The 25,754-nt window shown below is 37.5% G+C and overlaps 1 protein-coding gene across 4 annotated transcripts in view; it reads left to right on the forward strand.

Annotated features, from left to right (window-relative positions):
- The window catches only part of LOC136830825 (mucosa-associated lymphoid tissue lymphoma translocation protein 1-like), a 255,412-nt gene extending 238,673 nt beyond the window's left edge, over nt 1-16,739 (forward strand). For 3 of the 4 annotated variants that reach the window (XM_067090794.1, XM_067090797.1, XM_067090796.1), the window contains exons 16-17: nt 1,456-1,518; nt 14,715-16,739. The gene's annotated coding sequence lies outside the window, so the exon portion shown is untranslated. Of the gene's footprint in view, nt 1-1,455; nt 1,519-4,240; nt 4,476-14,714 lie in introns of all 4 variants that reach the window. The other variant, XM_067090795.1, reaches the window with a different exon arrangement.
- Nucleotides 16,740-25,754: the final 9,015 nt, after the last annotated feature.

Here is a 25,754-nt window from a genome sequence, read left to right on the forward strand (position 1 = left end):
TACCAGATAGGCATTGTAAGCGCCGTATCCCCGGAACGTGTTGTAATCCGGGAAATAATTTCTAATTAATATATTTGTAAAGCGTCGTGAGCTCGGAACGTTGTAAGCCGAACCTGTCATAACCTGGGGACTGCCTGTAGTTGGTTGAATGCATGCTCCTTTTCCAACATATGTTGAGATGGCAAGAAGTAATGATTGCTTGAAGATGATTATCCGAGCCTTCTAAAAATTTGTTGGTTGAGAGGTTATGAGCAATGTACTGTGCATCTTCTACATGTTTATTGTATAACATGCTGTTGCTCTGTTAAGGCAGCGAACTCTCCCAGTATAATTATCTTCAAAATTATCAACAACTGGATCTGCTTCTTCATGCTTCATATCTTGGAGTTCTTCAAATGCCTTACCAATATTTTAGGGTGAAGCAAATGCTAGAGCTGATATCATGAAAATTTTGAGAGTGAACTCAGCATCACTTTGATATTTTGCCAGTCATTCCTCTTATTGTACCTTGTGGTGTACGTTTTTGTGACAAGTTGAAAGCACATCCGTTGATTATCACACTGGGAAAGGCTTCTCGGATAGCACTCTTAGAAGCTTATTTGTAGTCAATAAGTATGGTATTAGGACTGAGCCTTTGGTTGATAGGTGTCTGACATTCCAATCAATTGATAACAGAGTAAATTGCATACATAGCTGAGATTCATTTATTAAATTAATTTTGCTGAAACAAAATATACATTAGGAAAATTTGCCACTTGAGACCCCACCAAGACTGTAAACAAGTGACACCATCCTTCAGCTGTTTAGAGCATACTAGATAGAAAATGAAACCATATTGTATGAGAAATAGCCTGTCACCCATAGAATTACCTTGTGAACATGAGGAGTTGGTGGAATCCCAAGCATACATTCTATGTCTCTCTGAGATGTTTTCGATTTATTAAGAATTATGTAAACACAGATAAATGCATATGGTAAGTAATTCATATATCTAGGAATGTATTCATGCTTGAAATTTTCTTTGTTCCAGGTAGAAATAAGCAAATAAAAAGCCAGAAAAAAGTGGTGAAAATAGCAAACCATAGTAGTTGCCAAACCACAGAGTTCTAGATTAAAGGGGTTCAACTTTTAATTATAGAAAATAAAATATTTTGTAGTAAATGATAGACTTCATTCTAAATTATACCATATGTGCTGGTTTAATCATTTTAGATAATTTTTAAAAATTATTTTTCTATTGGAAATAATCTTTTGGTGTAAGGTTAATGTTGTAGAAAAATATAGGTATCAAATACAAATGATTTGTTTTATTCAAAAAGTTGTACAATTATCTTACCGAGGTATATTTCCAGTTGTATAAAATTAGTTTTTATGGAATATTGGTGATAAATGTTAAGCAGACATTAGTTGCACATGAAATTTCCTGTTGAGCCTTGTAGTTCTCTTCTTCACTAGGTCACTGAAAAAGTTACTGATAACCCCATCAGATGCACTATCAAGAATCTACAAGCCATAGATGTAAGTAAAATTATTGAAATTCATTGTAGTACTGCTTTTCATTTAAACATTCAAAGGTAATTTAATATGCAGAAAAAAGTTTAAGGCCTTTTTTGTGGAGGAAAAATATATAAAATATCTAATGTAGCAGTCATATTTTAGAGGTCTGTATTTATAGAAGTTTTAATTTTTCACATATGTTTTTCCTGATATTAGCCTTACAGTTCATGATGTAGTTAGTTCATGGCTGATTATCCATTTCTTAGGATGTGGGAGATCTGACTCAAAAGGTGCAAAAAAGCAAGACCCCTGACTCATGTATACTAAGAAAGTTATGTTCTGGGCATTAATCATGAATCTTACTGCCTTCTCTTCATTTTTTGTTAGGTGGTTGTGTTCCTAACTCCTTTTTTTTAACTAGTTCATCATCATGCATCCATTTTTCGACTTATGGTATTGCTGTTTTTAAGCTTTTTTTTAATTGCTTTTATTGTTTGCTAGGAGTTTGGTTTCTTAATTGTAGTGATGATAAAATTTCAGTAATAAGTATGGTGAATTCCATCTATTTTGTTATAAATAATATCTTTTTAATCTGAATTTTTGCATTCACTGTTATTCTGAAGAAATAAAAATATCACATGCATTACCCATAATGGTTTTGCATGCAATATCATGCCTCAGCTAAGGAATTGTCCAGACCATGGTAGCTGACAAAGCAAAATAGGCGATTCCCATTGCGACTGATCCAAACATGATATACCCAGTGTGTAAGGAAATCAGAGTATTGTAGCAGTATACAGTGACACCCCAACTTACTGATCTCACCACATCAGAATTCATTATTTATCAGATGTGTCTGAGTCTGGAAAAAAATGTTTGAATTTGCTAGTAAAGTATGTATAGTTAATTTTTTCTATGTTAAAAGTTCTACATACTGTACACTGCACAATATAGTTACATCAAGTACTTGCTGTAAATTGTTAAATTTATGCTTACAATAATAATTTTTAAAAATTAGGGTTCCCTCTATATTCTTCTGGCAGTAATGTGCATAGAAATTCTTAGATGTTTGGTTAAAGTGTAATTACATGCACATATGTACTATATGGTATTTGTATTGGTTGGGCCATGCTTCTGTTTTTCAGTGTTTGGGCACATGCTCCTAAATTCTAAGATTTGTGGTTAAAAGAAGTGTAATTACATTCGTAGTGTACTACAAAATAGAAAATTATTCTTAATCAGGTGTATCGTCAAAACAATATCATGGATTAATTTTTTTTTTCATAAAAATATCAAAACAATTTCATTGATTAATTTTGATTCATTGTTTGAGCACATACTCTGAAATTTCAAGATTTATGGTTAAAAGAATTGCAAGTGCCGTAGCCTAGCATCTCCACACCCCATGAGTTTGAAACATTGCAGTTTACTCCACTATATACCAGTGGGATTTAGTGATTCTGACTTAATAAAATTCATGAGTCACCACAACCCCACTGGGGCCTCACCACACTTAATTCATTAGCTTCAAGGTAAGATTACACAGAATTTACTTTATAATATCTCATACATTCTGGTATTTTGATTGACATAAGCTATATTTAATGCATTGTGAAAATATATGACTAAGCAATACTACATTCCATTATTAGTGTATAGAGTTTCATAACTTTTGTTAAACCGAGACAAAGATGTTTTTGGTGTTTTATATTAATGACATTTATTTTAATTGACTACGCTGTACAGCACTGTATTGTACATATTTTTAGAATTAATTAATTTTGTAGATATATCTATGAAATTTAAAAAAGTAAATTTATATTTTTTTTATATATTAAATGATAATTACAATTTACCAGTTGGGATAGGCTATTAATTACTTGATATGGAATCGCTGTACACTATACAGTAAGCTATGTGGGTTGGCTGTATGGTATTTTGTAGGTTAAATCCTCATTATATACAGTACCTGATTTTGTTACTTATTGGAAGGGGTACTTATTGCAACAGTGTGTTGTTTGTTGTGATATTAGGCAGAATTACAGTGGTTAGCTTAGAAAATTGTGCATTCTAAGACCATTTTGGAAAGGTGAATAAGACTTTACATGTCTCCCTCTCATGTGTAGCCTGTTAGGTTTTCTCACTGCTCTTCCATCTCTCAGTTAACCAAAACTCAGACAAGGCTTTTCCACTGAATAATAAGTTGAACACTATTACCTTCCTCTACTGACACTATTCTTAACTATGTTGGTAATGCTTTTCCTTCATGCAGTTCTTTCTTTCATAACCTTTTCCAGCAAGGGAGGCATCTATCTCCTGCTGTCCTCATTTTTACTCTTATGCACCATTCCAGTTTTACTTTTCTTCCCACTGTTAAGCTGTTTATGTACGGCCCACTTACCACCAAAGTACACCACTATTTGAGTTCTGGCTATGGTGAAATTAAGGTTTCTGACAGAATTGCCATCCCCTGCACTTTGAATCTTCTGAAGATGAATGAGCCCTTTACTAAGATATTAGTTGCTGAGAACATATGCACTTTCATATCATAAAGTTACCACCATGGTGAGATATGTACGGGGCTGTGGTTGTTCTGCCAGCCATGCTACTGTCATACACTAACTGTGCTACTAACAGTATCACTAACTTAATTTGCTGATGACAGGAACTGCAGTTCTAATGTTAGACAGCCCTGTCCATCAAGAAGTGTATTACAGTTACCTTTTTTCCATTTTTATTATAGATCCTTAAACACCTCATACCCGTGGTAAAAGGACTAACACCAAAGGAATGCTTATTTAATTTTTGGCAGAACTAAGCTTGCTTACCCATTGAAGGGGCACCCTTCTGTCCTCTTCCTCCAGAGATAAAGAAGACCAGAGGGAGGGAGCACTCTCTGAACCTCACAGTCATTATTGTGATCCCTTTCTAGTTAATTTTGACAGCAGTGCCACTTGTCGAGTTTCCCAGGCCATAAAGTAAGTTAAGCCTTTGCATTCTCCCCATTTGTCTTCCCACCCTTGAATGTCTTTCTCAGGCACTGACAGTATTATGTTCTCTTCATTGCACTCTGTTGTATGTCCTTTCCTTGGTCCAGAACAACAAAATGGGTTTATATGACTTTTTTTTTTTTTATAGCATAGTGACTTGTTTCATCCTCGAGGAGCTGCCTTCCATGGGTCTATCAGAGCTCCATGGTGACCAAAGTACAGTAATATCAAAGAATTCTCATTTAGTTGATGTCATGGCCAGGTATTGTGTCGTACTGATAAACACTATAACATGATTTGAGTATGTAATGGACTCAAAGATAAGAGGGCTCTTTCCCGTATCTACAGCAAAGCTGTACCCAGGTTCTTTCCTTTGCCAAATCTGCAAGAAAAGGAACTGATGAATGCGTATGTGTAGTCCATCATCTTGTTGACAACAGATTGGCACAGAAACCAAGAAGCTATTACCTTCTATTGGACGTTATTTAACAGAATAATTTTTTGTCAGTGCTCAGTAATTATGGAAACATGTTAATTGCTTAGTTTTAAGTTCCAGTTAAAGTTTTAATTTTAAACTTTTGGAATTGGTAGTTAAATTGTGTGTGAAAGTGGAAAACCCGGCTTTTCTTGCTAACACATGGCTGGCACTTAGTCCTAAGTTGCAGATTGTTAGTTGTGAAAAGTGCAAATTGTTTTTAAAATTTGTCATTTCAATTAGATGTTTTAACTGAAAGAAATGTTCCACAATTTATCATTAATATAGAAAATCTCTTCGATTATACGATGTCTATAATAATCTAAGCAGTATCCTATATCAGATTAAGTGAGAATAACTTAGACTAGATTAATAGTGGGTGTTGTCTGTAGCCTGTAACCTAGGATTACATATCCTTAAGTATGAACTAAATAACCTAGATTAGGTATTAACCTAAATTAAAGTAACCTTTTAAGAAATATCCTATTATGGGCCTAAGCAGTAGCTAGCTTAGACCAAGGACCATAGGATTAGATAGTAACAATAATCTGTGCAAAATAAAATGGTAGCCTAACTATAAGGCTACATATTGTACAAATTTTTGCTTTTATATAGCCTATACACTTAGTGTCATCTAAATGATTTGCATTAGGCAGTATCTTGTATTAGGTTAAGTGATAACCCTTTACGAAATGTCCCATTGTTGGACTGAGCGTTAGCTTAGACCAGGTAGCGTAGGACTAGATGAAACAGTAATCCTGGCTTGATAAAGTGCTAGCTTAGCTTTAAGGCTACATATTAAGGTAAATTTGTTTTATGCAACCCATACCTTAAGTGTGAATTAGAGAACCTGGATTAGGCAGTAGCCTAGATTAGAGTAAGTAAGAATCTTTTAAGAAATATCGTATCATTGGCCTAAAGTAGTACCTTAGACCAGGCAGCCTGGGATCAGGTGAAAACAATAATCTGGGCTAGACGAAATGGTAGCCTATCTATAAGGTTATATACTAGCGAGTTCTGTTTTATATAGCTAATACATTTAAGAATGATAAAAAAAATCTGGATTAGGCAGTACCCTCTACTAGGTTAAGTGAGAACATTTTTAAGAAATGTTCTCACTTAACCTAAGTAATACCGTAGACAAGATATCCTGGTTTTGAATAAAAACAATAACTTGGGCTAGTCAAGATAGTAGCCTAGCTAGAAGGCTACATACAGTGGACCCCCACTTATTCGTGGTTCCAGATTTGCGGCTTTATCTATTCGCGGAATAATGTGTATATATGTTCCACAGAGAAGTGTGGAACATATATACACATTATTCACAGAAAATTCACCTATTCAATGTATTTTTCCTAGAGAAATATTCACAAATTACTGTATTTTCATATTGTTGTGACTAAATGCACTTTTTGTGATAAAACTTAAAATATTCAGGTATAAGCCTCTTTAAAGGGTTTTTTGATGTTTTGAACTATCAAAATAGGCAGTTATAAGAATATTGGACGGGTGTCAAGTATTCACTGATTTTAGCTATTCGTGACTGGTGATGGTAAGCACCCCCTGCAAATACTGGGAGTCGACTTTGAGTTTCTGTTTTATATAGCCTATACATTACTGCTTGGTAGCCTATTTGTAAGGCTACATATTAGTGAGATTTTTATGTAACTTGTATCCTTAAAGATGATATAAACCTAGACTAGGCAGTAGCCTAACTAGAATAAGTAGGAACCCCTTTAGGGAATATCCTATTACTAGCCTGAACAGTAGTTTATTTATATGAAATAAAGCAGTTGCCAGATATCAGATAAAAGAGTAATCTTGGCCCAATAAAACAGTAAACTAGATTATAAGAGAGTTTTTCCTGTTTAGTTTATATCCTTAAGTTTGATTTCAGTAAACTTAGACTAGGCAGTGGCCTAGAATAGGTTAAGTGAGAACCTTTTAAGTAATCCTCTATTCTTAGTGTAAAGTTAAATTGTGCTAGAAGTATTAACGTAAGCCATATAAAACAGTAGCCTGGGTTAAATAAACAAATTAGTTTATAGCAGTTAGCCTAAATGGCATGACATACAAAATTAAAGTTCACATACCCCTTGCAAAACGACTGACAGTGTATAAGTAATGCAAGTACAGCCATATACTGTGTTAAAACTAACTTAAATCTTAGAGTGTTTAAGTTTATGTAGATATTTAATATATATAACAATATGGTAAATAAAATACTGTATATTACAGCTATACACTTGTAATCAAGTTAGCCTGTAATATTGAATATACTATCTATATAAGGAATACAGCCTGTAATATCGAATATACTATCTGTATAATGATTATAGACCATTAGTACTAACCAGTTTCTAATAAAAACTTTTTTTATATCACTAAAGGGCCACCATTATGCGGGACCATCGGCTCAAGTGTTCTGCAGGAAATTGCTCGGTTTGTTTTTTGCCAGTGGGTACGGCACATACCACCTGCCATGAGCATAGTCCTTGTAAAAAAAAAAAAAAAAAAAAATTGGTTGGTCACCAGATATGTGCGAAATTTGTAGTATGCTCCTGGCAGCAAGTTTTAAATGTGAAACAGCTCGTTTTAAGCTGTTTCGATGGGTCCTAGGGTTTAGTAGGGGTAAGGAAGGGGGAGATTTCAGTAAACCCCCGTATCCACAGGGAAAGTGTGCCACACCCCCCACAAATAGCTGAAATCTGCGAATACTTGAAACCCTTCTAAAAACACTTAGAACTATTTTGATTGTTCAAATACAAAAAACATTCTAAAAATGCCTGTACCTGAGCATTTTAATAGTTTTATCACAAAAAGTGCATTTAGTCATGAAAATTATATGAAAATACAGTAATTAGTGAATATTTCTCGGTAAAAAATACCACAAATGGGTGAATTTTCCGCAAATAATGTGCATATATGTTCCACAGAGAAATCTGCGAATCATGAGAACTCTAATATGGGGGTTGACTGTATATCTCTCCGGCAGCAGATATTTAACCCTTTCTTAGAACGAGAATGTTTGGGCCAGTAACATCAGGCTCCAGTACCTCCCAGATTAACCCCGCGGAGGAAGTAGATGAATCTTTACATGGGGGTGACATTCTTACTAGTTAACATGAAGTGAACATTGCCACTGAAATGGCCCTGCTGAACCCAGAAGGATCAGGGACACAATTTTAGCTAACCAAGGGAGAAATGATCCAGAAGGAATTCTCTTCCCCCATGGAGCTATCAGATGCTGAAGAGGATCTTTCCCCCAAAAGGGATACTAGGACCCACCCAACCCCAATTGAAATTGCTACATTTTCGGAGGGGTATAGCAACTTACCCAGGACTTCTGTCCCTTGGTTAACAGGCAGTTACAGTTCAGTTGTTGAAACTCAGTCAGATTGTGCAAGCTCCCCAAAAAGGGATACACAGTTTGCGGCATTTGATCAGCTCCGTAAGGAAATCATGAGTTAACATCAGAGATGTCCTTGCCACAGAATGGCAATATATAAGGGAAATGATACATGATTCCAAAAAGGAAATTATGGAAATTAAGTCAGTCATGTACACCCCAAAGTGTAAAAGTACTGCATCCTGTAACTGAAAAGTGAGAGTGGATACAAATTCTGCCCAAACAAGGCCTAATGTTAGAATTCTGACTGGAAACAACAAAATGGCCAGTTCGGACTACAAAATTTCAGATCAAAACATAATGGGGCTCCAATATTCACCACTGATGAGACTGATAATCCTTGGCACGATGCCTCATTGTGCATTTTCTCTCCGGATGGTAAGTATTTAATTAATGAGAGAAAAACTATAATCAAAGTTGTACATGTAGAATTTACAGACAGGGCAGCATTCCCTAATACAGAATGGCGCCTGGTACCACCTTCACCAGACATGGAGAAACCACTAAAAGAAACGGTTCTCTTACCTGTGCTTATGGCATTAAAAGCTGTAGAAGGCACCCTTTACCAGGTCAATGGAAAATGGATCTCTACTTCCATTTTGAATAAGACCCAAGTTGCTCACCAAGTAGCCCCAGCCTTCTGTCCCTTCACTTTCAAAATAATTAATCATGTGAAGGCGGATTTTCAGGGTTTTGTAGTGACTAGAGAACGAGAGACAATGGCAGAATTAAAGCCATTTGCCACAGTCATCCCAATTTTGAAAAATTCCACCAAGGAATGGGCAATGTTACAGCTCCCTTTTGAAAGGAAAAAGCTCCCCTTAGATATAGCTACTCAGCAGTTTGGGACCCCTGTGAGAGGAATCTCAGAGAGGACAGCCTTGGCAGAATTTCTTGCGAGGATCCACCTCCTTAATATTATAACCTATGGGAAGCACTCTATGGCTTTCTAGAGTGGCGCATAAAAGCACGAATGGAAACATTGGAGGGCTCCAACAAGCCACTCCCCATTGTAATTTCATTATTACATTCTAACCCTTTCTGTAAGGACCTGTTTGAGGACTGTTGTGGCTCAACTTAAGGAGCAAGCCCGCCAACAGAATTGTACGGTTTATGTTCTTCTGGAAAAAGGGGAATTCAGGAAACAGAAAACCTGAAACTTCCCTTTACCCAACCCCCCCAAAAAAGGCTCACTATGATAAAAAATCATATAATCCTTCAGTCACCAACAAAAGTTTTCCTCGAAAACAGGTAGGTGGCCAGAAGGGACAGCAACAGCAAGGAAATCCTTTTCACAAGATCCCAAAGACCCTCTTATAGTGGAAAAGGAAAAGCAACACCTCAAATGCCTATCAGGGGCAAAGACAGAGGGAGAGGTGGATATCAGTAGGAATTGTATGGTTGGATATTGGCTTCAGTGACACCGCAGGCAATGGAAGTCTTCCCCTTGGGGACACAACCTTACAGGCAGTCCCCATTTATCAGCAGGTGTGACGATAAGCAAAAATCGCTGATAACCAAAAATCAACAATTTTTGGCGCTTATTGGTGCCGATAACCGGATGTGGGTGCCTCTGTTAGTTATGTATTGCGCTAATACCCAATTATTGGCACCGATAAGTGAAAGTCTGTGATTTTTGGGGCAGAAAATTGCAGATTTTTGTTACTAGACAAGCGCTGTATAATCGGATCTCCGATAACCGGGGACTGCCTGTATTTTCAACAGGCTGGGGTGGAAATGGTCTCAGCCCTCCCCCTATCCTTTAAAGGGATTCTTCCAAAAACCATCTCTGGAAGATTATGTGCAGAAGGTCCTGTTAAAGGGAGTCATAGAGAAACATGCGTATATTCGCCAACAACCACGTCTCTTCAGTGTCCCCAAAAAGGATTCCTCCGAGCAGAGTGATCCTTGACCTATCAACATTGAATAAGCACATTGTTTGTCAAAAGTTTCGGATGCCTACCATTGCCTAAGTACGCTCAATCATTCCAACAGGGACTTGGACAGCTATAGATCTGAAAGATGCATACTGGCACATCCCTATTGCCGATCTCTTCTGCCCCTTCCTAGGATTCGGATAGGGAAAGATACGTACAGGTTCAAAGTCATGCCCTTTGGGCTAAGCATTGCCCCAAGAATTTTTACGTAATTAGCAGTTGGGTTTAGGTATTTTGACTCCCAGAACTTTGACCCCTGTAATATGACTCCCGGTAAACTGAAATCCGGTTTCATTAACACCCTGGCAATTTGACACCCAAAGTAAACAAATAGCCTATTTAGAAAGCATGTATTTTTTTAATTAGCTTAAGGCAATTACCATATTTAGAAAATGGAAATGACATAGTTTGATTGTTTTGTAAGTTGAAGGCTTAGTTTACATATTTTTTTTATTCAGGTATATAAGTAACATTTAGCAGTTGCATCAGAGCTCTTGGCAGTTTAAAGACATTTTTTTTATAGCTGTCTCGTACCATTCAGAGCACCCGTGGAGGAAAGAAAGTCTTAGGTGACGTAAATTACATTTACAAAAGGAAGAAAACAAAAGCTGATTGGACAAAAATTTATTGGAAGTGTGAATTGAGGAGTGGCAAAGCATGCCTGTTAATGTATTTAGGCATGCTTTGCAACTCTTCACTTCACACTTCCAGTAAATTTTTGACCAATGTATTTAGGCATGCTTTGCAACTCTTCACTTCACACTTCCAGTAAATTTTTGACCAATCAGTATTTGTTTTCCGCCTTTTGTAAATGTAATTTAAGTCATCTAAGGGTTTCTTTCCTCCATGGGTGCTCTGAATGGTACTAGACATGGTTATAAAAAAAAGTCTTTATACTGCCTGGAGCTCTGATGCAACTGCTAAATGTTACTTACATATTTGAAAAAAAATATGTAAACTAAGCCTTCAGCCTATGAAACAATCAAATTATGTCATTTCCATTTCCTAAATAAGGTAATTGCCTTAAGCTATTTCAAGAAAATATCCTCCCTAAATAGGCTATTTGTTTATTTTGGGTGTCAAATTACCAGTGTTAACAAAACTGGATTTCAGTTTCCTGGGAGTCAAAATACTGGAAGTGAAATTACCGGGTTAAAAAAACCAGGAGTTTACATACCAGCCAATGGTAGTTGTTCAAGAACTCAGACAAGAAGGAATACAACTACTGTAATATCCTACATGACAACTGGTTAATCTGGGCAATCTGGGGGCCCACAAGAAAAGTGCTTGAAAAACCTAAGAGCAGTGGTCAACAGACTCCAGTCAAAAGGTTTTATAATAAATTGGAAAAAATCCTGCCTCCCCAGCAGGTGCTGAAGTGGCTGGGACTGTCTTGGGATACTCTTCATGCCTGTTGTCTCTCCCCATCAATACTCAAAACAAAATAAGGAAAGACCTCAAAACATTCCTTGCACAGCCCAGAGTTTCCAGACAGCAATTAGACCTTATGATGGGCCTGCTGCAGTTTGCAGCAGTAATAGATCCAAACTCAGATTGCAACTAAAAAATGTGAACAAATTCTGGTTATCACATGCAAGAAAAAAGATGCAAGACCGACCTCATCAAAAGAATAAAAAAGTTGGGGAGATACTTAGGCCTTGGACCCGGAAGGAATCTCTGGTGAAACAGGTCACCCTGACTCCTCTGTCTGTACGAGTGACAATACACACTGATGCCTCGTTGACAGGTTGGTGGAGGACATTGGGAGGATCATCAGGTGGCAAGAAGGTGATCAGCTACTCTGAGGAATTCATATATCAGTTTCCTGGAGCTGATGGCTGTCTTTTTGTCTCAAAAAACTAAAACCCCCAGAAGCGACACATTTTGTTGGTTCTAGACAACATGACTGCAATGTCCTGCATCAAGAGGTTGGGATCATGTTCAACTCCTCTCAATATGATAATGCTAGCCATCCTTTGAGTGGTACTGTACTTTCTGCAATTCACCTCACAGGGTCTCTTATTGTAATAGCAGACTCGCTATCAAGGAAAATGACAGCCTCAACAGAGTGGATGTTGGACAACCAATCTCTTTAAACAATAGCCAACATGCTTCCACAATCGTAAGTGGACCTGTTTGCCACATACGAGAATCACAAACAACCAGTGTATGTGTCTCCGAACTTGGACAGATAAGCAACAGCAAGAGATGCCTTCCCACAAGACTGGAACAAATGGAGGACAATATACTTTTTTCTCCATTGTCCCAGATTTCAAAGGTTTTGAGCAAGCCTCTGACTTTCAAAGGAGCAGCTTACTTAATAGCCCCAAATTGGCCAAACAGGAATTGGTTTCCATTACTCCAACAATGGGCGAAGAGATCAATTCCACTACCATCTGCTGTTCTATCCTAGAGAGTAGGAGGGTGAGTCATCTACGCATCCTCCTTTCTGAGCCAAGACCTTCACATGTGAATTTTTTTAAGTACTGTGTACTGTGGAAATTATTCGCCCAACATTGCTTGGTACAAAAACTACGGACATTATCTATCCAACAGTACCAGTCCGTATGGAAGGTATGGTTAGATTATATCTATGAGAGCCCAGTTGAGGTTTGTATGGAAAAACTTTTAAATTTTCTCATACCTTTTTGAAGGTAAATACCTTGCGGTTACAACAGTCATGGCATAGAAGGCAGCATTAAAGGAACCCTTGCTTTATGGATTCAGGATTGACTCTAGTATAGAAATTGTCACTTCCCTTCTGCGGTCTTTTGCACTACAAAGACGCGCTCCTGAAAGGCTTCCAATTACTTGGTTTCTGAACAAGGTGCCTAGACTTCTATCAACCCCTCAATTCAGTGGACCCAATACAACCACAACTCACATGCTGCAAAAGGCGATCTTCTTGATTGCGTTAGTATCAGGAGCTCATATTAGTGAATTGGGCTCTCTTAGACAGGGACGTTACATCACGCAAACTGCTGACCATAAATCATTATTGTCCCCTTGCCCATCATTCCTGGCCAAGAATGAGAATCCTTTAAGAAGGAAATCTGTTCTGATAAGAAAACTCAATTTAGCAGACAAAACATTATGGCCCAGTTCAAGCACTTAAGGTTTACCTACAGTAGATGTCATGGCAAACATCCCAGAAGGTCTGTTTTTCCTACACCCTAGCACAAAAACCACTCTCTATACAAGGGATGAGAATAATTTTAGTGTCCGTCATTAACAAGGCAAATCCCCACTCCTTTCCTAGGACACATGATATTAGGAAAGTAAGTACATCATTGGCCTTCTTCAAAAATGTCTCTTTCGAAGAAGTCTCAGAATGCACAGGGTGGCCTTCAGAGACAGTATTTTTAAAACATTATTGCCATGAGCTTGAACAAATACAACTACACTGTGTATTAGTAGGTGGTATGGTTAGTCCTGACCCCAGAGGTGCTGCAGCAGAAAACCAGGGGTCTTCCTAATGATGATTATGCTGACTATCGCTGGGGGAAGGTATGACAATACTGCAACCAGACCCAGCATGGTTAGGTAAGTCACTGTAGAACTTCACCTTAAAAACATAAGTTTGTGTTTAGTTTTTTGCTGTCACCAAAACCTGAGGGGTATTTAGATTAAAGAATGGGGCTTGAAAATTGGGGCTTGACTTCAGATCAGAAATGTTTTTTCTTTTAGGTGGTTGTAATTAAAATTTGGGAGCTTAAGCCTTTTCGTTACCTGTCAGTTCCTTTGTAAAGTTCCTTGAGGACAAAACAAGTGACTACACTATCAAAAATGCATGGGATTTGGGCAAGGGATCATCCTGCATTGACTAACAGAAAATAATGGTTTCTTGGTCTTGTGGCAGTCCATTTGTTGATAATATGGCGGACTGGGCTTGCATGATAATCACTTCTTATTCCAGCAGGTTTTGACAGAAAACTGGGTTCAGTTTCACTGAAGATAAGGGAAAGTGGCCTCTTATCTTTGAGTCCATTACATACTCCAGTACGTGTTATAGTGTTTATCATTACGACACAATACCCGGCCATGAGACCTGCTAAAAGAGAATTCCTTGATATTAGTGTGGTCACCATGGAGCTCTGGTAGACCATGAAAGGGTAACTCCTTGAGGACTCAACAGCGACTACCAAAAATAGGGTTTTCCTACATCAAAACCTGTTTTTTTTTATTTCTGTGGTCTCATCTCTTTCTCTGATTTTGCTCTTACCATCAGGTCATCCTCTAGAAGCGTCCCTTTCTATATACTATTATGACCGTCTCCACTACTATGATAAACAGTGAAGGATTGATTTCTGATCTTGATAGACACTACCTCAAATTCTTTGTATACCTCCATGGATTTCAAATGCAATTTTGTTTTGGTGATTTAGCTTTTACTTTTATATTTTCAGAGTGACTTGTGTGTGGATCTTTACTTCACAAAAGAAGAAAATACTGTTGCTGTGTGCAGATTCAACCTTGGAACACCTTCTCTTTGTAACATTTTGAATTCGCTTAAAAATGAACTTTAGAAGTGGTGAATATTTCTGTGTGGATCTTTTAATTCACAAAAGAAGGAAATACTGTTGTGTGCAGATTCAACCTTGGAACACCTCATTGTAATATTTTGAATTCTCTAAAAATGAACTTTAGAAGTGGTGAATATTTATGTCAGTCTCCAAGAGGAAAACAAATCCAGATACTTACTCAAGCCTAAATTTCCTTACCAGCAGTACCATACAAATAAAATGAGTGATAGTTGATAGTCTGGTTCTATTAGAATGGAACATACCCAAATGTACTAAGCAAATATGCATCTGATGATGGCTTCCTCTAAGAATGACTACTGTTGTCTCAAATAATGGTCTGTGATCTGTACATGTTTAGCTTTGTACCTCTTGAGGCTCCTGATGACCAAGGGCTGACTAATACTGGTTCATTATAAGCTGGTCATCCTTTACCAAATCTTTTTCTTCACAATTTCTTAAAATTACCCACCTGTCACAAGTAACTGATTTATTATTTTCTATTTCAGTGCCTGTATGAAAGTAGTGCTTATGAATTTTTTTTCCTATTAAATGTCTTCTACATTTACCCCCAATAAATTATTATTCTTTCTGCAGAGGATGCTTACTTTGTGGATTAATTTTCTGTGATGGGATGTTCTCATGCTTCACTTGCCAGTACTGTACTTATTTGTACCATAATCAGTCCCAAGAAGCCTTAGACCTGCTAACAATCATACTTACTTTTGTTAGAGTAGAGCTTCCTCCCCACATTAATTGCCCCATGCAGAGAGATTCAACACCCTCAGGTATGTACTCAAGTGATGGGATTCATGCAAAGGGAATAGCATAGCCATCAGCATCCAAGCCTCATGAGCATATTTCAGCTCCTACAGTATATTAACTAGGTAAGTTTTTTTCTTGTATTGCACCTGCAGCTATATTTTAAAAATTGACCTTTGAAACATGACATTTTAGGATCATTGTACCTCTGTGGAAGAGATTCCGTGATACAGTGCATCTTAGCCATGAGAAACTGAGTCAGGTCTGCTGTTTACGCACTCATCATTAGGAGATGCTTGGTCTATAGAAAACTACACAAGGAAAGGTGTTGTTTTAGGTGAGGGAACACTACCCCCTCTCTACCCTCACTCTAGTTAGTGAAAGATTGTTAAAACTCCTTTCTTGCCATCAAGGGAATGTCCTCCGTTATTTAATGTGAATGATTGACATTGGAGAGTTAATTACCTCTTCAGCTACCTCCAGTAAGTGTCTAAAAGGTTAACTCACTTCTCACCATTTAATATTTTTCAGGCTTGGAACTCGCCCTTTCAGAATCCATGATAACCACTCATTGATTAGCTGTGTGTAGACTAGCCCCCTGTAAACTATGATCTTTAAGTTTATGTACAATCCTTCCTTCCGTTGGTAGTAAGATTTTTGACATCATAATCAGTGAACCTTTAGCGGGCACACACAACAATATGTAACAGTTAAATTTTCTAATTATTTATGTCTGCTTTCTACACCTCATTGCTACTTCATGTCAGTCATGATAACAAGCTGGTTCTCTAAGTATTATTTTGAACATTTAACCAGACTGCTGACAATCCCCCCAGTATCAATAAAAGAGGAGGAGTTGGGTTAGGTGACTGAGTTCATAGACAGACCCTTCAGTTACTTACATCTTAAATGAATGGGTAGGTTCCACTCCAAAAAATCTCCAGGCTTGATGCTAAGACTGTTATTTTAGATTTTGTATATGTCAAAAGTAATGTGTTCAGTTTGCAGTGTTGATCTGCGGTACATGTATCCCTGAAAAATGACAAGTATCCTGTGCCAAAACTACTCTGGGTTTTGGCCTTGTTTTTAATGTAAACACAAAGAAAGGATTTGTTCTGAATTTTACTATAGATATAGAATGAAACTTTTTGTATTATGTTTTATTTTGTATAAAGACCTGTAAAAACTTGTAATAAGGAAATTTAAAAACAAAGCCATCTTGAAAATTTAAATGTAAACAGACTATTGGTTGAATTTGACTTCAATTCATTTTTGCATACTCCAAATCTCAGGCAGTCAAGAATCAGTATTACATCAGAAAATGGATTTTGACAAAGGAAAAATCTATTTCTGGGGGAAGACCTGTGTCACCCAGTGAAATGGTTCCAACAGCACTCATTTCTAGGTATAACTATTGCTAAATATATCAGAGAAAAAAGCTATCCATAATGCCGGAGTTACTGCCCCCGGATCGATCACCATAATGGTGTCAGTATGCACTAGGGGTTACACCCTTGACCAGTGTACCTGTCTCATGTCACTGTATATGTATTTAACTGCAATACATAGCAAAAGTTTGAATTAAGGGGTGACTCTACTTTGTGGTAAAAAAAAAATAAACATTTTAAAAAACAGATGAAATTCTTCTTAAAGTATTCAAGAATCCACTATGGCACACAGAAAACACCGTAGATCAGTTTGGGGGCCGGTTAGGGCCCCTTGGGCCACCGAGGGTGTAAAGAGCAGCCACCCTGCTGCGTAACAAAAAAACCTGTCCCTATTTACTCAACCTAAATGCTCATTTTTCCCAGTAAAAAAATAAGTGACCATGGTATGGAATCGGCTTTTTTGGCAACTCTGGTTGTTATGATGATGATGATTGTAGGTCTATAGGCAGTTACTCAGTTGCTTTCAGAAAGAAAAAGGGGAAGGGTAAAGTTCCATGCCCAGCCTTAGTTCCTCATTGGACGGGTTGGTATCTTCTCGGCTAGCACTCTGCTGGACCCACGTTCGATTCTCCAACCGGCCAATGAAGAATTAGAGAAATTTACTTCTGGTGATAGAAATTCATTTCTCGTTATAATGTGGTTCGGGTTCCACAATAAGCTGTAGGTCCCGTTGCTAGGTAACCAATTAGTTCTTAGCCACATAAAATAAATCTAATCCTTCGGGCTAGTCCTAGGAGAGCTGTTAATCAGCTCAGTGGTCTGGTTAAACTAAGGTATACTTAACTTCATGCCCAGCCTTTAATTTAAACTATGGGCGAATGTCTGAAAAGTTATTGTCGTTCTTTCAAATATTCATAGAAAATCCAATATATGCTCTATTTTATTGAAACTGGCATTCTGTTGATATTACATTCAGATATGTCCAAATATAAAAAGAAAATGAATATAAATGCACTGTAACTGAATATTTCATGACATCATTTGCGCTTGTATAATAACATGTCTACAATATATAGCATATAGATAATTAAGGAAAAATTTTTATGACGGAGGATTTAAACACTTTCAAACTATTGACAAAAAAAATTTATTTATATTGATTAAATATTGAGGCTGCTACAATGAAATAGTAAATATAGTGTAACATTAGAACATCATAACTCGGGACAATCATACGCATACATAAAAACAACAATAGCATGTGGCATTTATATATGAAGTTTCAACTCTTAATTCATGAAAGTTTTTTATAATTATTTTTTTTTTTTTTTACCCCAAAGTAGTTAGTCACCCCTCAAAACACATACAGATGGATAAGAAAAGATCCTGCTGTCTGGGTGGGATTACAGAAAATGCCTCTGTACAGCAGGCTGAGCTAGCCAAGCATTGAACACATGCTGATATTGATTCAGTGAAAATGTTGTACCAGTTGGCTTATTGACAAGGAGGGAGTTGGGAATGAAAGGGGTAATTGAGTGTGTTGGGTATAAATAGTGGTAAACTTGCCCAGTCATTCATGTTTTACTATATGCTATCTTACTGCATTATCTTTGTTTTTCAACCTGGACATTAGAGTATACTGTACACTTATGTACAATACAGTACATATATGATTAGCTAGTCATTAACTGTACTGTATTGTACATACAAGACCATACCCATAAGTAATATAAATAGCGGGAAAGTCTAGTAAACATTTAGCTGGAGTGAGATACACTAGAAGTTCTTGAATGACACATTAAGCCTTAGAGTGTTGGTAGTTTTTTGTGTTTAATAAACTCATTATAAAAAGACAACACAAATAATTTTTATATGTATCTGTGGATTATCTACAGTTTTTCAAGTTAGTGAATAACATTATTTCCATATGCTAGGCTAGCTTAGTAACTACAGTACTTGCATCTTCCTCCAAAGCCATTCCAGGGATCTTAGACCAAACCTGCTCAAGCAGCTAGAGCTGCATCGTTCTGGTACATGTTGCTCAGATGGCTGGGACTGCAAGTAGAGCTGTGCCCGCCTGCAGGAATAGAACCATGCAAATGATTGAAACCATGACCAGCTCAACATCAAACATCAAGACCATAGCCATTCCAGGCCAAGGCTATGCAAATGCCAGGATTCACAATCAGAGCCATGACTGCTGACAGACTGGCGACCAAAGACCTGACTGACCCACACCAAGCGAGACCTGTACTTAACAAATACAACTGCTACCTATGACCATTTATGCTAGATGGAACCACAACCCAAGACTGGATTCTTGCTAGGTGAAAAAACTACAACCAAGGCAAGACCCTAACCAAGCTAGGGCAACCTGAGACTGTACTTGGTCCAGGACTGTGTTGGGAGTTGCAACCAGGACCACAGTGCTCCTGTCTGCATTTCAGTGCCACTCTTCTTCCATCTGGGTACTGGATGCCTCCTGGTGCTGCTCCAGGATTCTTCTGTGGCGACTCCCTTTACTGATGCCACTCATGCATAGGAGTATCCAGAAACAATTTAAAGCTAGATAATGGGAACTGTACATTTTACAAAAAGGCTTTGCTGTTGCTAGATGGTTCAGGATCATTCATATTGCTGTTCCCCATTGTCCTTGGGGATGCAGAGATATTGATGAAGGGTGTTGGCAAAGAACTGTAGAGGCATGATGGCTACCCCATGTGCTGTCATCCTTCTTCAGCCATGTGCTTGTGCCCAGTTGTCATCTTGGTCTTCTGAATTGAATTGAATATAGAATTTAGGCCAAAGACCAAACATTGGGACCAATGAGGTCATTCAACGCTGAAAACGGAAATTGACAGTAAAAGTTTGAAAGGTGTAACAGGAGGAAAACCTCACAGTTGCACTATGAATCAATTGTTAGGAAGAGGTGGAAAGTAAGATGGAAGAAAAAGAATATGAAAGGAGGTACAGTAACAGGAACAAAAGGGGTTCAAGCTAGGGGCCAAAGGCATGCTGCAAAGAACATTAAGTAATACCTACAGTGCACCGCATGAGGTGCACTGACGGCACTACCCCCCTATGGGAATTGGTCCTCTGAAGGGCTCGACTCTCCTTACCTCCCTGCTTCCATCAGCTTGTGGTGCACTTACTCAGTTCCTCAAGTATCTGGTGGTGTGAACAGACCAACTTACATGCTTGCTTGTGACCAATTCCCACACATTAAGTTAAGTGCTGTGTCTTGTGCTACAGTTGTTTCCAGTAGTACTTTATAGACAGTAAGGGTGGTTGTAGCACAGTAAACAATAAAAGAAAAGCATTGCAAGCATATATATATATATATAATATATATATATATATATATATATATATATATATATATATATATATATATATACATGCAGTCCCGGTTTTAGTTCCAGTAGTACTTTATAGACTTTTCAAATATAAGAAATTATTTCCAGCTTATAGACGCATGTTGGTTGTAGCACAGTAAACAAAATGGCAGAATAAAGAAAAGCATTGCAAGAGCATTAAAATATATTTTTGACGATTTATATATATATATATATATATATATATATATATATATATATATATATATATATATATATATATAAATATATATATATATATATATATATATATATATATATATATATATATATATATATATATATATATATATATATATATATATATATATATTTGGATCCCAAAATCTCAAAGGATTGAGGTTAATCCCATCCATGGGCTTTCAAGCAAATCCTGCATCTCAGAGATTTCAATCTAATTAATTTTCTATACATGCTCATTATTTCTAATGCAAGTCCCTGCTTCCCAGCTCTGCTAGCTCTCACGGCTTGTTGATCAGACAGCATAAGTACTGACCTTTATGTCTGCCCAAGTCTTGGAGATCTGCCACTTCCATTTTCTTTATTTTAATCAGAACGGAAGTGTTTTGAGTAGATTTCATGTGCATTAAATGGGATAATTATAAGTAAAGAATTTTGTATGAATAAATTATGCTTTGAAAAGTTAATACTCTGTAGAGCAATGAAAATTTTACTTTTAAACATTTCAAGTACTATTGAAGTAAAAAATGTTTTAAACCTTGGAGAACTGGATTAATTAGAGGTCATCCAAGTCATGTACCCCTCTGCTGGTGCTACTATAATGTTTAAAAACATTTATCATAGTTTTGATAGCTGATGAAAAATGTTTGGAAATGAAAATAACACCTTCATACCTTGGTACTATGAAGTAAGTGCTTTATTCATGCTTTCTACTATATGGAGGAATACATTTAAAGAATAAGGATTCCCTTATTTCATTATAGAGTACTTCATTCTTACAAGGAAATATAGTGTTGGGGTTTATGACCAGTGTAACTTAGTGGTAAAGTGTCTAACACTGTAACTGCTGGGGTGTAGCTATCCTTATAAGCCTACCAAGGAAAAGATAAATCAGTACTGTGATATATAAGAAAATATTGTTGATATCTCTATACAAAGGCATAAAAAAGCCTTCAAAAATTACTTTATGAAGGTGAAATAGTAAGTAAAAGGTACAAGATACAAGAAAATTTTGCATTTCCTAAAAAACAAGTGCCAAAAAAATAAAAATATTTGAGTCTTTTTTTATCCATATCATATCCAGACAAATTATAACCTAGTTTTTTCAGTGCAAAAATTTATAATTATAGCAATGAAAATATGAAAAAATCAACGACAGAGTGGTGTCACGTTTTCCGTAAGAAAAGTTTCAATCACCCGTGCAATACAGGGAAAAAACTCTCTACCTTTTTTGTTCAAAGATACATGGTTCCGACAGTTTTCAAGCTAGACTGCTCAATTCTATTTCATTTTGTAGCTGAATGATTACTTTATACAATGCATAAAAAAAGGCCTTCAAAATAACTTTTTATAGGTAGAATAATGAGTAAAAATTATGAGATATGAGAAAATTTTGCACTTCCAAAAATAATTTGCAAAAAAATATTTGCAATAAAGTCTCTACTTTTTAGCAACAGCATGCTCAGATATATTACCTAGTTAATACAGTTCTAAAAGTTCTAATTATAGGATAATATGGAATAATAAATGACAAAATAATATAATGTTTTCTGTAAGAAAAGTGACAATCACCCATGTGATATGCATTTTTCATGGTAGATTGCTCAATTTTGTTTCATTTCACAGCAGAATTATTACCCTACACAATGGCATAAACAAAACCCAAAATAACTTTATGTAGGTGAAATGAGGAGTAGAAATTATGAGATACAAGAAAATTTTGCACATTCCTAAAAAAAAAACTATTTGTGATAAAGTTGCTGATTTTTATCCATAGGACACCCAGGCAAATTACGTAGTTATTGCAATGCAGAAAGTTTTAATTATACGAAGAAAATTATGAAAAAATGAATTACAGTAGCATCAAATTTTCTGTAAAAAGAGTGGCACACTTACTTTCTCTCTCTCTCTCTCAGAAAAAAAGATATATGATGTCGTAGAATAAAAATCTAAAAATATACAAAGGAAATAAACATACATACAGACAGTCCCTGGTTATCGGCAGCCTTGGTTACTGGCAATCTGGTTTTATGGCGCTTGTCTAGCAACAACGATAACCAGATTTTCGTCGCTGATAACCGGTTATCGGCACTGATCGCCTCTTATCGGCGGCGCCTCTAACCAGGGATCAGTGCTATTATCGCCGATTTTCGGTTAGCAGCGATTTTCAGTTGTCATCACGCCATTGGGAACGGATCCCCACCGATAACCGGGGACTGCCTGTATGTTTAAAGAAAATATCAGGAACACACCAAAAATGATCCTCGTCATGGCTGCTGGTTTGTGCAATTCCTTCAAGCCATCCTTGCAAGAGCAACGACATGTACCATCCATACGCAGGTAAAAGTAGCCAAGGATTGTCTTGTTGCAATGGCTGAAGGAAATTGCAAAGGGGCAGCTATGGTTTCTGGCCATGCTACCTTTGTTTTGGAGACGGCATCTTCCAGCACTTCCAGAGGGTGTGGTATCTCTTCAAGCATTTCCCTCTTTATGCACAGTGTCACTTAGCACCCAGGACACTGATCATGAGTGCCACTCTTGTAGCATACACAGCAGCATTTCTGCCTTTCTACCGCCATTAGCTGTTCTAAGACATGACAAAGAGATGCTGTCTTAAGATGTCCAGAAGGATCCAAGATTCTTGGCCTCTTCTTGAGGGATGGTGTTTCCTTGAGGAGATTGGCATCATCACCATCATCATCATCTTCCTCTTCCTCTGATACAACAGGCTCAGCAAGGTCTACAGAAAGGTGGGCCTGGTGGGCAGGAGGTTGATAGTACTCATGCTGGTCAGCAGGCAGCAAAAGAGCATGAGGGAGTTCAGTGTTACTAGCAGGCCATTTATTGGTGCCAAAGTAGAGCAGTGCATCCTGTGCCATCTTGTGGAATTCCAGCAGAGTAGGCTTCTGTACATGAGCATTTTGCAGCAACAGCTGGATCAGTAAAGTAACAACTTATTTGTCCACTTGGCTCTCCTCCAGGTAAAGTTTTAGCACTTGATGGTTCTGATCAGATTGATCAACTCATGTATTTGATGTGCCATTGTATCATATGCAGGCATTGCAAGGTGGTTAATTGCAGTTGACTTCCCGTTTCCGTACTTGCTTATGATACACGTAAGCCTCTACTTCCACACCATCAGGATTCATGATTGTACTGACGAGCCGAGCGTCCTGCCAATAGCTCACGAAAATATTCTCTTTGCGACAGTAATCCACTGTTCCGAGGCACCTTGGAATGTGAAAGTGCTTTCGATGGCGTCAGTGCTCTTCTCATTGACTGAAAAGTGCTAGTAGTGTGTATGCCAAGCTCCAAAAGTTTCTCAGACAGGATGACAGAATTATAAAAATTATCCATGAAGACATGGTATCCTTTATTCAGATATGGTGCCAAAAGTCCAAACTCATTATCACAGAATTTGAAAGACACTGATAAATGTGAAAGTTCAGGAAGTATCCACTTTCAGCCTCACAACAAGAAATAAAATTTTATTCTATACTTGTCAGGTTTCTGGGAGCTATAAACTTTCATGCATAATCTTCCTTTGTAAGAAAGCAAGACCTCATCCAAGGCAAGATTTTTCAATGGCATATACGACCTGAAGCACTCTCTTGCACATACTCCATGATAGTCCAAACCAGTGCAAGCTTATCCGTGTTGCCCTTTGGCACTGCCTCTTGATTGACGAAGTGGAGATATTTGCCAATTTGCTTATGTTAATTACACCTCATAATTTGTTGTTCAATTGGCAGGACACAAGGATCTGGTAACCAGTAATCCTCATTCTGAGGCAAATGGCTTATCCCCATGAATACGTGCAACCCCAGATAGTATGCAATGTCAGTAACATTGCATCCATGCCACGAGTATTTGCATGCCATCCGCAACCGCACCCTGCAGAACTGCACATACATATTTGTTTCTATCACTAAATACTTGAGGAACTGGAGCATGAGAAACAGCTGAGGAAAACCAGGGGAAGGGGGTAGGAACAGGCATAGCCATCCCTGGGGTGCCACTGAATGGATGGACAATGGCAGGGGGTTCAGATCTTGTGACCACTCAGGCTCCTCATCCACTATGAGATGCCGCCATGCTTTGCTTCGTTTCCCCCTCTCTCTCCCTTGCGCACACATATGACCACGCTTACGCAATCGTACAGATAAACTAAGCGTTTCACATAAATACACTGACTGTTCACTCTTACCATCGTCATCATCATCATCACTAGTTTCACTATCATTATCCCCATCACTTGCAAACCCCCCTTCCCTCTCTTCAACCCCCGATGCAATCACACCCTTGAAATAAGCACTTGAGTTTTCTTCCAGCATTTTCTCCAATTTAGCTCTTCCTCACTCATCTTCTGGCTCTTCACAATCATCTTCACTTGATTCACTTTCTACCTCATCTTCAAATGAGCCTTAAAAAGTTTTTCTTGCTCTGGTTCAGATTGGATTTTTAATACTAGGAAAATGAGGAAATGTACTGATCACTTTCCAACATTCTTACCACCATGAGCAGCATCACTTTCCCCGAGAATATGCTCACTTTCAGGGCTCTTGCCCTTCGCACTTGTAATTTTTGACATGCACTAGGCCAAAAACAATTTTCAAGAAAGTACTTATTCACATTACTAAACCACATCTCATCCTCATGCAACAGCAATCACATTATAAGATTATTGTGATTCTGCCTGAGATTTATTCCTACAGGGATATAAACCATTGCCTTTTGTATGTGAAGTCTTTTCAGCATGCATGAGTAAATAAACCATTGTCTTTTGTATGTGAAAGTCTTTTCAGCATGCATGAGTAAAAGCAGCCATTGAAACTTGGAAACAAGGTTTGGTGGAGGTGGGAGGGGAATGCCCTCATTCCACCCATGCTACCAGTCACTTTTTTCTTCGGCCGCTGTAAAGAACAGACGTTACCCTTCTCTCTTCTTGTGTGAACGTTGAATTTTGATTAATTTTTTTTGTTTTTCTCTTATTTTTTGTACATTTATTGTTTTTCATAAATGAAGAAGAAACATGAGCAGTGCCAGTGTAAGGGACTTGGACTGCTTTGTGGTAGTACCATGTCTTTCACCTGGATAGACCTACAGAAGCATTGTTCTTTTTGTAAGAGAAAAGCATGTATTCCTTCTTCCCCATGTGAGGAATGTTCTGATTAGTCTTGTGCTCAGTGGGAAAAGTTTGG

Source organism: Macrobrachium rosenbergii, chromosome 47 (assembly GCF_040412425.1).
Source record: "Macrobrachium rosenbergii isolate ZJJX-2024 chromosome 47, ASM4041242v1, whole genome shotgun sequence".
Taxonomy (NCBI): domain Eukaryota; kingdom Metazoa; phylum Arthropoda; class Malacostraca; order Decapoda; family Palaemonidae; genus Macrobrachium; species Macrobrachium rosenbergii.